The 13032-nt window shown below is 42.2% G+C and overlaps 1 long non-coding RNA gene across 1 annotated transcript in view; it reads right to left on the bottom strand.

Annotated features, from left to right (window-relative positions):
- Window positions 1-5184, bottom strand: part of LOC123328048 — an 86357-nt gene extending 81173 nt beyond the window's left edge. The window contains exon 1 of the long non-coding RNA XR_006542777.1: window positions 4671-5184. This is a non-coding gene — a long non-coding RNA (uncharacterized LOC123328048). The remainder of the gene's footprint in view (window positions 1-4670) is intronic.
- Between the last annotated feature and the right edge of the window lie 7848 nt (window positions 5185-13032).

Genomic DNA, 13032 nt, shown 5'->3' with positions numbered 1-13032 from the left:
TTCACAGCATCATCTTTTAGGATTTGAAATAGCTCAACTGGAATTCCATCACCTCCACTAGCTTTGTTCATAGTGATGCTTCCTAAGACCCACTTGACTTTATATTTCAGGATGTCTGGCTCTAGGTGAGAGATCATACCATTGTAATTATCTGAGCCATGAAGATCTTTTTTGTATAGTTCTTCTGTGTATTTTTGCCACCTCTTCTTAATATCTTCTGCTTCTGTTAGGTCCATACCATTTCTGTCCTTTATCGAGCCCATCTTTGTATGAAATGTTCCCTTGGTATCTCTAATTTTCTTGAAGAGATCTCTAGTCCTTCCCATTCTGTTGTTTTCTTCTATTTCTTTTCACTGATTGCTGAGGAAGGCTTTCTTATCTCTCTTTGCTTTTCTTTGGAACTCTTCATTCAAATGGGTATATCTTTCCTTTTCTCCTTTGCTTTTCACAGCTATTTGTAAGGCCTCCTCAGACAGCCATTTTACTTTTTTGCATTTCTTTTTCTTGGGGATGGTCTTGCTCCCTGTTTCCTGTACAATGTCACGAACCTCTGACCATAGTTCCTCAGGCATTCTGTCTATTAGATCTAATCCCTTGAATCTATTTGTCACTTCCACTGTATAATTGTAACGGATCTGATTTAGGTCATACCTGAATGGTCTAGTGGTTTTCCCTACTTTCTTCAATTTCAGTCTGAATTTGGCAATGAGTTCATGATCTGAGCCACAGTCAGTTCCTGGTCTTGTTTTTGCTGACTGTATAGAGCTTCTCCATTTTGGATGCAAAGAATATAATCAATCTGATTTTGGTATTGACATTCTGGTGATGTCCATGTGAAGATCTTCTCTTGTGTTGTTGAAAGAGGGTGTTTGTCATGACCAGTGCATTCTCTTGGCAAAACTCTATTAGCCTTTGCCCTGCTTCATTCTGTACTCCAAGGCCAAATTTGCCTGTTACTCCAGGTGTTTCTTGACTTCCTACTTTTGCATTCCAGTCCCCTATAATGAAAAGGACATCTTTTTTGGGTGTTAGTTCTAGAGGTCTTGTAGATCTTCATAGAACCATTCAACTTCAGCTTCTTCAGCATTACTGGTCAGAGTACAGACTTGGATTACAGTGGTATTGAATGGTTTGCCTTGGAAACGGTCAGAGATCATTCTGTTGTTTTTGAGATTGCATCCAAGTACTGCATTTCGGACTCTTGTTGACTATGATGGCTACTTCGTTTCTTCTAAGGGATTCCTGCCCACAGTAGTAGATACAATGGTCATCTGATTTAAATTCACCCATTCTGGTCCATTTTACTTTGCTGATTCCTAAAATGTCAATGTTCACTCTTGCCATCTCCTGTTTTACAACTTCCAATTTGCCTTGATTCATGGACCTAACATTCCAGGTTCCTATGCAATATTGCTCTTTACAGCATCGGGCTTTGCTTCTCTCACCAGTCACATCCACAACTGGGTGTTGTTTTGCTTTGGCTCCATCTCTTCATTCTTTCTGGAGTTATTTCTCCACTGATCTCTAGTAGCATATTGCTCACCTACCGACCTGGGGAGTTCATCTTTCAGTGTCCTATCTTTTTGCCTTTTCATACTGTTCATGGGGTTCTCAAGGCAAGAATACTGAAGTATCTTGGCACAGAAGGCCAAAAAGCACATGAAAAGGGGGTCAACATCACTAATTATCAGAGAAATGCAAATCAAAAGTACAGTGAGGTATCATTAGCAGCTCATACCACTCAGAATGGCCATATCATCAGAAAGCCTACAAACAGTAAATTCTGCAGATGTGGAGGAAAGGGAATCCTTTTACACTGTTGATGGAAATGTACATTGGTACAACCACTAGGGAAAACAGTATGGAGGTTTCTTTAAAAACTTAAAATAGAGCTACCAAATGACCCTGCTATCTCACTCCTAGGCATACATCTGGGGGGGGGGGAACGTATTTTTTAAAAGATACATGCACCCCAGTGTTCACTGCAGCACTATTTACAATAGCCAAAGACAGAGGCAATCTAAATGTCCATCAACAGAAGAATGGATAAAGAAGATATGGTACATATATACATAGACTATTACTCAGACATAAAAAAGAGCAAAATAGTGCCATTTGTAGCAACATGGATGGACCTAGAGATTATCATACTGAATGAAGTAAGACAAAGATATCGTTCATATGTGGAATCTAATTGTTTAAAATTATATAAATGAACTTACACAAAACAGAAATAGACACACAGATTTCAAAAACAAACTTATGGTTATCAAAGAGTAAATGTTTGGAGAAGAGGTAAATTAGGAGTCTGGGATTAACATACATACACTAATATATATAAAATAGATAACGAAGAAGGACTACTGTATAGCACAGGGAACTACTCAATTCTTTGCAACAACCTATCTGGGAAAAGAATCTGAAAAAGAATGGATATATTTATATGTATAACTGTATCACTTTGCTGTCCACCCGAAACACAACACCGTAAACCAACTAAACTCCAATAAAGGCTTTAAAAAGAGGAGAGAGATACTTTCTAGAAGTTGCATAGGATTCTTCCATTTATAGCTCATTGGCCAGAATGTAGTCGTGTGTGTGCGTGTGCGTGTGCGTGTGCGTGTGTTTTAGTCACTAAGTCATGTCCCACTCTGGGACTCCATGGACTGTAGCCTGCCAGGTTTCTCTGTCCATGGGATTTTCCAGTCAAGAATACTGGAATGGGTTGCCATTTCCTTCTCCAGGGGCTCTTCCCAACATAGGGATCGCACCCAGGTTTCCTGCATTGCAGGCAGATTCTTTACCAACTGAGCTACAAGGGAAGCTGTAGTCATATGGTCATACAAAACTACAAGGAACACAAGGAAGTGTACCTTTCACCCAGACGAAATTGTGGCTAACAGAAGAACAGTAGATGAGGAGTGACCTCATCTTATAAAATTATTCCAATAAATAAATGAAAACAAAATAATAGAATATTACTATCTTGCAACCTCCAATGAATTAATGGATCCAAGCATTGAGCATCAATAATTGCTAATATAAGAGAAAAAGAGTGAAAACCAGACATTACATGCCTCCTGATGAAAGAACACTTAATACTAACAATCCAGTTAAAACAATGTTACGAGTTTGATCAAACCTCTGGTAATTAGCAAAACCAAACCTGTAAGAAACTCTATAGATCAGATAGATCAGGTTTTCCAAAAGATAAACTGTAAGAAAGAGAAAGGAATAGATAGGAATGAGAGGTTTAGGAGATCTCAGAGACAGGTCAGTGTTTTCTAAAGAGCAAAGTCAAACTTTGTTGTCTAGAGATGCACAAAGCAGGTAACCAAACTGTGAAGATATGCAAGGAAATGATTACCATAGAAGTCATGACTGTAGTTACTTTGGGAGGGATGGTGGAGTTTGTCATTGAGACAGAGTACATGGAAGGACTTCTGGGGCAGATGGCAGAATTCTGTGCCTTCACCTGAGTGGTGGTTTGAAGGATGTTAACCTTATAAAAATCCACTGACCTAGTGTTTTTTTGTGTATGTCTTTTTTTCTATTTGTGTTTTACCTTACAATGAAAGAGTTAAAATGAGCAAAAGGAATGTTTTTCATTCAAAAGCATTACAGCCTTCAATTAAAGAGAATGCCAGAAGAAAATTTAACAGGGTGGCAAGATACCCACTATAATCAAAGAAATAACTGAATAAATTTTTCCTAATCTGCAGGTGCTCTCAACAAGGCAATGGAAAGGTTGTATACACTGCTATACAAGAGTATTCCTTACAGAAAACAGTTTCTAGAAGACCTTTTGACTAAGAAGTCTGAGCCCTTAATTCATTGCCAAGGAGTTGCTCAGGGAAACCTCAACCGGAGCCAGGAAAGGCCCTGTTTCCTAATAAAGAGGAGGTGGCCGCCTGGCACAGCCACTCACCCTGTGAGTCAGGGAACATGAGCTCCCACTTTAGCTCAGTCATTGCCTCCCTACGTGACCTTAGGTGAGTCACCTAAACTCAGTTTCTCTGTTAGCCAAATGGAGAGTGAGTGTTGAATGAGGTCATCTAGAGGCCCTTCCAGCTCTACCTTCATACAATCCTGATTCTAATGTAAGATCTCTCAGAGGGTGGTCTGTCAGCCACCTGTGTTAGAATCACCGGTTATTAAAAATGCCGCATCTAGATCTAATTAGTCAGACTCTGGGGACGGGGCATCGGAATTTGTTTTTTTCCAAATACCCCAGGTGTTTCTTATGCATGCAAGTTTGAGGCCCACTGTTCTAAGATATCATTTAGGCAGAAAGAGGATGGAAAGGACTTCACATCTCTTAAACTCCTCCTATATGCCAAAACGCTAGGGCATTTTGACTCTTTGTATAAAAGAAGGTAGTATTTCCCATCCTACAGATAGGGAAAAGGAGGCTCTGAGACTCAGTCACAGAGCTAGTAAGTGAGGTAGTACGTGAGGTGGTAAGTGATCTAGTCACAGAGCTAGTAAGCTCTGTTGGAACTAGAGGGCTTCGCAAAAAATTAGAAAGGGAGGGAGGAAACTAAATTCAAACTGAGAAAGTGTCTTGGTATTGGAAAGATCTTAGTTGAGTCATCATGTTATATATTTGTTACCAGCAAAGCCCATTAACAATTCCCAGGAAATAAAACCTGGAAAAAATAAAGTCTAACCTTTTTTGGTCCTTTGTGTTTAGTCTGGTTTGTCTTGCTCCTAGGGTACCGAGGATGGAGGTACAGCACTGGGAACTTCAGACAAGAGTTCCTAGTGCGGCGTGGCTATGCCGACACCTCAGCTTTGCAGCCTGTGCAGGGACACTGCGGACAACTCTGCAGTTCAAGATGGCAGCTGTGGTGTGGCGTGTGCAGAGATGCTGCACCTGGCACCTCAGCTTGGTGGGCCGTGCGCAGAAGATTGCGGTGGAGGGCTGTGTGCAGAGATGCTGGCCCTGCCACTTCAAGCTGGAGCACCTGTGAGCAGCACAGATACACCCAACCAGGAAGAACTCTGCCCCCTCCCCGCTGACAAGAACTCTGTAAAACAGCCCTGCTTTTGGCCTGTTGCCAAGGACTTTTCAGGAGAGCTAGTGCTCTAGAGCAAGAGCTCACGCCCTTCATTGTTTGAAGAATAAAGCTTTCCTATGCTTCTGAGTCGAACTCCATCTCATTCTATTGGCATGAGTGACACCTGGGGCAGGAGGACCCTTGCTGGGGACTGATTTGAAGGGGTAATACTTTCAACACAGGCACATACCTCACAAAACTATCTTTTGCTTAATATTGTAAGGAGGAGATGTGTGGGCAGTAACGGGAGGGATGATGTGGGAGGGCAGAGTAAGGTCTCTCCTTTGACTAACGAGGAAGGTAGCAGAAGATACTCAAACACTTGAAGTTTTCTGATGCAGAAACATAAGGCCATAAAATGGCCTAGAGAATAAAACAGCCAGGAATAGCTTTTGATGCCTGCATGTAAAGGAAGAATTTATAATAAAACAATATGGCATATTGATTTATTTAAAAGTTGCTATAAAATATGACCTTTAAGTATAGGGATTATTTAATACATCTGAAATGTCTTAATGAAGAAAAATTGTTATGAAAAAGGACTGAAGATGCTATGACTAGAGCAGATCTCAAGGAGACTTTGCCTTACAAGACAGATCATGTGTTTGCGTCCCCATTGTCTGCGGTTAGCACACCCAGTTCTGGGGGAGAGAAGATGATAACGTTCTTAAAGGTGAAATCTGAAAATACAAAATCATCAAAGTCCTAGCCGATGGCACAACCATGGTGAGGGGAGTGGAAAGTGCTTTTGAGTATCTGTTAAATATTTTTTAAGTAAATCAAAGGATGGAAGGGGCTGCAGTGTACGTATAATAGCATCCAGCTCTCTGGACAGAGAGAACTAGAGTTCAGAGAGCCTCTGGCTGCCAAAGTCAGGCTGTGGGAGGTGAAAAGTGAAAGTGTAAGTTGCTCAGTCATGCTTGACTCTTTACAACCCCATGGACTATAGCCCACCAGGCTCCTCTGTCCATGGGATCTCCAGGCAAGAATACTGGAGTGGGTTGCCATGCCCTTCTCCAGGGGATCTTCCTGACCCAGGGATTGAACTCTAATCACCTGCATTGCAGGCAGATTCTTTACCATCTGAGCTATCAGGGAGTAAAATGTGGCCACCACTAAGATCACAGAAAGATTTTTAGTCTTTAGTTTCATGTGCTATGTCACTTCAGTTGTGTCTGACTCTGCAATTCCATGGCCGGTAGCCCACCAGGCTCCTCTGTCCATGAGATTCTCCAGGCAAGAATACTGGAGTGGGTTGCCATGGAAGATCCCCCTCCTCCAGGGGATCTTCCTGACCCAGGGATCAAACCCACATCTTTTACGTCTCCTGCATTGGCAGGCGGGTTCTTTACCACTAGCACCACCTATGAAGCCCTTAGTGTCGTAGCCTATAGTTTACAGCCTATAGTATCAGTCACTAAGGTAGACACAGGGGTCAGGGGGAGGGGGTTTATATGTGCCATAGGAGGCCAGTCACACACAGGAAAATGTAACTAACCAGAAGAGATGGTAGAATGAAAACTAAAGAGCAAGATGAGCCAAGGAGTGCCACAGGGATACAGAGAACTGAGATACTCTCTCAGCCAAGGGCTTCCAGGGGAGCCAGTTTTCAAAAGGAGAGACTGGTAAGCCAGATTCCAAATGGGAGAAAGATGAGAAAAGGCAGTGTGCACACCATACAGCATAGTTGGGGGACATTGAGGCAGTCAGTTAAGTTGGAGAGGAGGGTCTCACAAGGAATGTAAAAGGGCAAACGGCCAGATCAGGGACAGAGTAGGGGGCTTGAATGACAAGATGAAAAAATTTAAAAGTTATCTTACAGGCAACAGGGAGCTACTGAAAGGTTCAGTTCAGTTCAGTTCAGTCACTCAGTCGTGTCTGACTCTGCGACCCCATGAATTGCAGCACGCCAGGCCTCCCTGTCCATCACCAACTCCCGGAGTTCACTCAGACTCACGTCCATCGAGTCAGTGATGCCATCCAGCCATCTCATCCTCTGTCGTCCCCTTCTCCTCCTGCCCCCAATCCCTCCCAGCATCAGTCTTTTCCAATGAGTCAACTCTTTGCATGAGGTGGCCAAAGTACTGGAGTTTCAGCTTTAGCATCATTCCTTCCAAAGAAATCACAGGGCTGATCTCCTTCAGAATGGACTGGTTGGATCTCCTTGCAGTCCAAGGGACTCTCAAGAGTCTTCTCCAACACCACAGTTCAAAAGCATCAATTCTTCGGTGCTCAGCCTTCTTCACAGTCCAACTCTCACATCCATTCATGACCACAGTAAAAACCATAGCCTTGACTAGACGGACCTTTGTTGGCGAAGTAATGTCTCTGCTTTTCAATATGCTATCTAGGTTGGTCATAACTTTTCTTCCAAGGAGTAAGCATCTTTTAATTTCATGGCTGCAGTCACCATCTGTAGTGATTTTGGAGCCCAAAAAAATAAAGTCTGACACTGTTTCCACTGTTTCCCCATCTATTTCCCATGGAGTGATGGGACCAGATGCCATGATTTTGGTTTTCTGAATGTTGAGCTTTAAGCCAACTTTTTCACTCTCCACTTTCACTTTCATCAAGAGGCTTTCTAGTTCCTCTTCACTTTTTGCCATAAGGGTGGTGTCATCTGCATTATCTGAGGTTATTGATATTTCTCTCAGCAATCTTGATTCCAGCTTGTGCTTCTTCCAGTCCAGCATTTCTCATGAGGTACTCCGCATATAAGCTTAATAAGCAGGGTGACAATATACAGCCTTGACGTACTCCTTTTCCTATTTGGAACCAGTCTGTTGTTCCATGTCCAGTTCTAACTGTTGCTTCCTGACCTGCATATAGGTTTCTCAAGAGGCAGGTCAGGTGGTGTGGTATTCCCATCTCTTTCAGAATTTTCCACAGTTTATTGTGATCCACACAGTCAAAGGCTTTGGGATAGTCAATAAAGCAGAAATAGATGTTTTTCTGGAACTCTCTTGCTTTTTCCATGATCCGGCGGATGTTGGCAATTTGGTCTCTGGTTCCTCTGCCTTTTCTAAAACCAGCTTGAACATCTGGAAGTTCATGGTTCACATATTGCTGAAGCCTGCCTTGGAGAATTTTGAGCATTACTTTACTAGCGTGTGAGATGAGTGCAGTTGTGTGGTAGTTTGAACATTCTTTGGCATTGCCTTTCTTTGGGATTGGAATAAAAACTGACCATTTCCAGGGTTTAGGAATAGCAAAACTCTTATAAAATTCAGATCTCTACGTCCAGTCTCTAGATGGAGTTACAATAAAAAAGTTAACAACAAAAAGAATTCCAGTCTTTTACTTCTGTCTCTCCCATTCATACCTCCCAGCAACATTTCTTGAATACCTTTTTGTTCCCTTTCTTCCTCCAAACACACTATTCCAGAGTTCAGTTTGCTGGCTAAGTGCTTCCCTTTTCCCTCCAACCTCTCTGCTCCAATCTTTCTGTATTGGAAAAGTCTTGGAACATTTTTGACAAATGGAAACTCTTCCATACTTGGGAGTAGAAAGAGAAAGAGTTAGGATGTAACACATGGAGCAAAAGTCGAGGCAAAAGACAGCCTTCTTCAAATCAAGAGGAAGGAAGGAAATATTCAAGTCTACGTATATTTTATACCATCACAGTAGGATGGGATGATGATGAAATGTGGAGATTTAGGGAAATGTCTACAATTATTAACCTGACATTGAAATGCTACAGATACACACCAGGCTCAGGTAGATCGGATACATACAGTTTTTTGACGTTTGGAAAGTCAGTGGATGGCCAGACATATTCAATAAGAGGAGAGTAAGTGTGGGAGAGTGGAAAACTGTCAACTGTGTGCCACCAGAACTGAGAACAAAAGATTGTGAGTCCTCAGCAGCACTGAAAAAAAAGCTAAATTTTTGTGACTTTTCTGAAGGTTACTGAGTCATGAGTCAACCATTTCCAAGTAAACATTTCAAACTGCATATCTAGGTCTTTTAGCAATAATAAAAATGAAAGAATTATGCTTGTATTTTCATTCAAATTTATTTTTTAGGCATCATTTCAGATTAACAGAAAAGTTGCAAGAGTAGCTAGTTATTTTATAGAATGCCCTCAGTTGGGTTTGTCTGACATTTCATCATTATTAGATTCAGATTATGCCCTTTTGGTAGGAATGCCACATAAGTAAGACTGATGTGTCATATAAGGAGATAGCATGTTTTCATTCTAAAATTGAATATAACATAAGGAGCGATTGTTCTGAGAATGATGATACAAAAACTATGTTTAACTATAAGAAGGAGAACAAACATCTCCTAAAGGAAGCATAGTAGGAACAATTATAGACAACAGAATTATTTTCCAAGATGACACTGGAGCCTGTGGCTATTTTCTGTCTTCAGAACTTTTTATGTGTTTCTAGTCCTGAGTCTGTGTAACCCCATGTGGCCTCTAAAACTTTTTAAATCGTGTAATTTAAGGAACAGAAATCTTTATGATATATCCACAAAATGGAATGCTATGCAGCCATTAAAATGATGAAAAGGTAGGAATCATATGAACAGACATGAAAAGATGCCCAGAATTGGTTTTTTAAAGCAGGGTGCAAAGCAGTAGGCATGATCCCATTTTTGCAATAAAACCAGAAGAGAGAGAAATGGAGATGGAGAGAAAGAGAGAGGCATTGAGAGAGGAATCTGCCTGGGAAGTTTTGTCATAATAATAGCCCACATGGATTGCAGCTTTATTAAGTATCAAGTAAGGCTATGGTAAGTATTCTGTAAACATTATCTCACTTAATCCTCTTGCCCACAGAGTAGGGTAAATACTATTATTGCCCTTTTTCACAGATGAAGAAACTACAGCTGACAGAGGTTAATAACTCGGAAGTAAGAGGGTCAGGATTTGAATCCAGTTCTTTCAGTTTCTGGATCTTAATCACACTGAGGTCCTGCCTCCTAAGCCCAGGTTATGAGGTCAGAAAAACTGGATTTCAGGTTCAATGTGTTAGTTACCTAGCCCAGCAGAACATGGAGAGGACTGACTTCCTTCCAGTCTTTACCTAGACCAGTGGTTCTCAACCACAGGTGATTTTGACAGGGGACAAAAGACAATATCTGGAGAAATTCTGGACAGGGGACATTTGAAAATATCTGGGGAAATTTGAGACTGTCACAACTAGGGAGATGCTACTGGAATCTAGTTGGTAGAGGACAAGAATGCTGCTAAAACATCATATAATGCCCAGGGCAGCCCCCCACATCAAAGAACTGCTGCTGCTGATGCTAAGTTGCTTCAGTCATGTCCGACTCTGTGCGACCCCATAGACAGCAGCCCACCAGGCTCCCCCATCCCTGGGATTCTCCGGGCAAGAACAGTGGAGTGGGTTGCCATTTCCTTCTCCAATGCATGAAAGTGAAAAGTGAAAGTGAAGTCGCTCAATCGTGTCCAATTCTTAGCAACCCCATGGACTGCAGCCCACCAGGCTCCTCCATCCATGGGATTTTCCAGGCAAGAGTACTGGAGTGGGGTGCCATTGCCTTCTCCCTGGCCTAAAATGCCATAGTGCCAAGATTGGGAAACCCTGATCTAGGCATCTTATACTTTCACTGACAGAGCCCAAAATGTCCAGAATAAATCCACATTCATACTTGGCACAAGAAGTTTGTTTGAAAACTCTGCTTTCTGCCTTAATACCTAAAAGCAGGAAAGGCAGTAGCCAACAAGTAGCTTTTGGTGCTCAGTGGCCAAGGCTCATTGTGGGAGAGAATACAGCCCAAAGAAGACTAGCCACAGAGAAAGAATTTGGCTTGGCAAGACCTCAGGAACAATATATGGTGGCAGAACAGAAATTCTCTTGAAAGAATGCCAAACCCTTTTGGTTTCCTAGTAACGTAATTTTCCTGAGATTTCTCTCATATTTGAATTTGCAGCATCCCCACACCTATTTTAAGTCAAAGCAACAAAAGAATTTTTTTAATGCCATAATAGAATCAGCTTCTTAGGGAGGGAGAGAAACCTAAAAGACATCTGGCCCACCCCCTACCCACATCTCTGGTGTATGGCCCCCTGTTTCAACATCATATGATTGTAGAAAGGGGATGTCACCAGGATCCAATTCCATTTCCAGAATATTCTGTTAGAAAGTTTTTCTTCCTTGGTGCAGAAACCTGCTTCTCCAAACTCTATTTGTTGCCTCTAATTCATTCCATTGCCGAAGGTTGCAGTTTGTGGGAATGAATACAAGGGGACTAGAGGGGATGGAAAGTGTTCTTCAGTGAAAGCTTGAGTCCCAGGTGCTGTGGCCTGTGGTTTATATACATTATTTCTAATCCTTCAACAATGTCTCATAGCAACCTCAGGTTAACCAGCAGGCACAGCCTCCCACCCCTGCCTGTTGTCTCCATTTCAGAAGAAACCTTGTGAGTTCTTTTTTTTTTTTTTTTTTTTTAAACTTCACAATATTGTATTAGTTTTGCCAAACATCTAAATGAATCCACCACAGGTATACCCATGCTCCCCATCCTGAACCCTCCTCCCTCCTCCCTCCCCATACCCTCCCTCTGGGTCGTCCCAGTGCACCAGCCCCAAGCATCCAGTATCATGCATCGAACCTGGACTGGCGACTCGTTTCATACATGATATTATACATGTTTCAATGCCATTCTCCCAAATCTCCCCACCCTCTCCCTCTCCCACAGAGTCCATAAGACTGATCTATACATCAGTGTCTCTTTTGTTGTCTTGTACATAGGGTTATTGTTACCATCTTTCTAAATTCAATCCCACTGCTGGGCATACACACTGAGGAAACCAGAAGGGAAAGAGACACGTGTACCCCAATGTTCATCGCAGCACTGTTTATAATAGCCAGGACATGGAAGCAACCTAGATGCCCATCAGCAGATGAATGGATAAGAAAGCTGTGGTACATATATACAATGGAGTATTACTCAGCCATTAAAAAGAATACATTTGAATCAGTTCTAATGAGGTGGATGAAACTGGAACCTATTATACAGACTGAAGTAAGCCAGAAAGAGTTCTATTTTCATATGAAAACATCCCTTTGGCATTCCGTTCATTCATTCACTCAGCACATATTTACTGGACACTTGCTATGTGGCAAACTTGTACCAGATATTTAGGGTATAAACTTTGGACAGGTTGACCTTTCAGGACAGTGGAACTGCCACATTCTGTCAGCAAAGGAAGCCCTCAATCTAGGTGACTATTTATATTATCTGCAGCAAAAAATCCCTAGGCTGATACCCTCCTGGAACCCCAGGAGAATCAGGGTGTGAGAGAAGACAAATGACAAAGAGGTGAGCCTGACAGAAGACTGAACTCTCTTTTGATGTCCTCAAAATCTTCAGGGGCATTGGCAAACCTCACAAAATGCTTGCCATGATGGGTGCCCCATGGAAACTAGTGTGGCTGAGCTCCACATCAGGGCAGATGTGAGAGAAAACAGGACGCAGAAGCCAGAAAACAGTTTACTGAGGGAACTTCAAGGCTGTTACATCCTAAGGCTTCACCAGGCTGTGGAGAGGATGGTGATTGGTGGGAGGGGTTGTGTAGGGTTGTCTAGAATGCAAGAAGAGGGAGCTCCCTAATTCATATCTGACTTCTGTATATCTAGGCCTCTGGTACAAGAGTTCATTTGCAGAAAGAGCTTCAGTGCATTACCATCATTCCCTCAAAACAAGTTCACACACATCACCAAAGGGAATAAAGCCTTACTGGTGAAATCTGGGGTACTGTGGCAGGTTACTGGGGCCACACATGGTGACAGGGAGGATTTTGGTACCTTCCTGTGCCCCAAGGTGCCACCTGAAGAAATCATCTCCCCGAAGTACCCCTGGGGAGACCCTGTCAGGAGCCTCATCGGCAATCCCTGAGGAAGAGGGGAGACCACCAATGACACAGCAATAGAAAACGAATTATACTGAGATGTCTCCAAATGAACCAAGGGAAATTGCATACAATTCTATGCTTTTG

This window comes from Bubalus bubalis, chromosome 11 (genome assembly GCF_019923935.1).
Source record: "Bubalus bubalis isolate 160015118507 breed Murrah chromosome 11, NDDB_SH_1, whole genome shotgun sequence".
In the NCBI taxonomy this organism is placed as follows: domain Eukaryota; kingdom Metazoa; phylum Chordata; class Mammalia; order Artiodactyla; family Bovidae; genus Bubalus; species Bubalus bubalis.
Note: the sequence above shows the minus strand (reverse complement) of the source record. Positions and strands in the feature narration are given on the sequence as shown.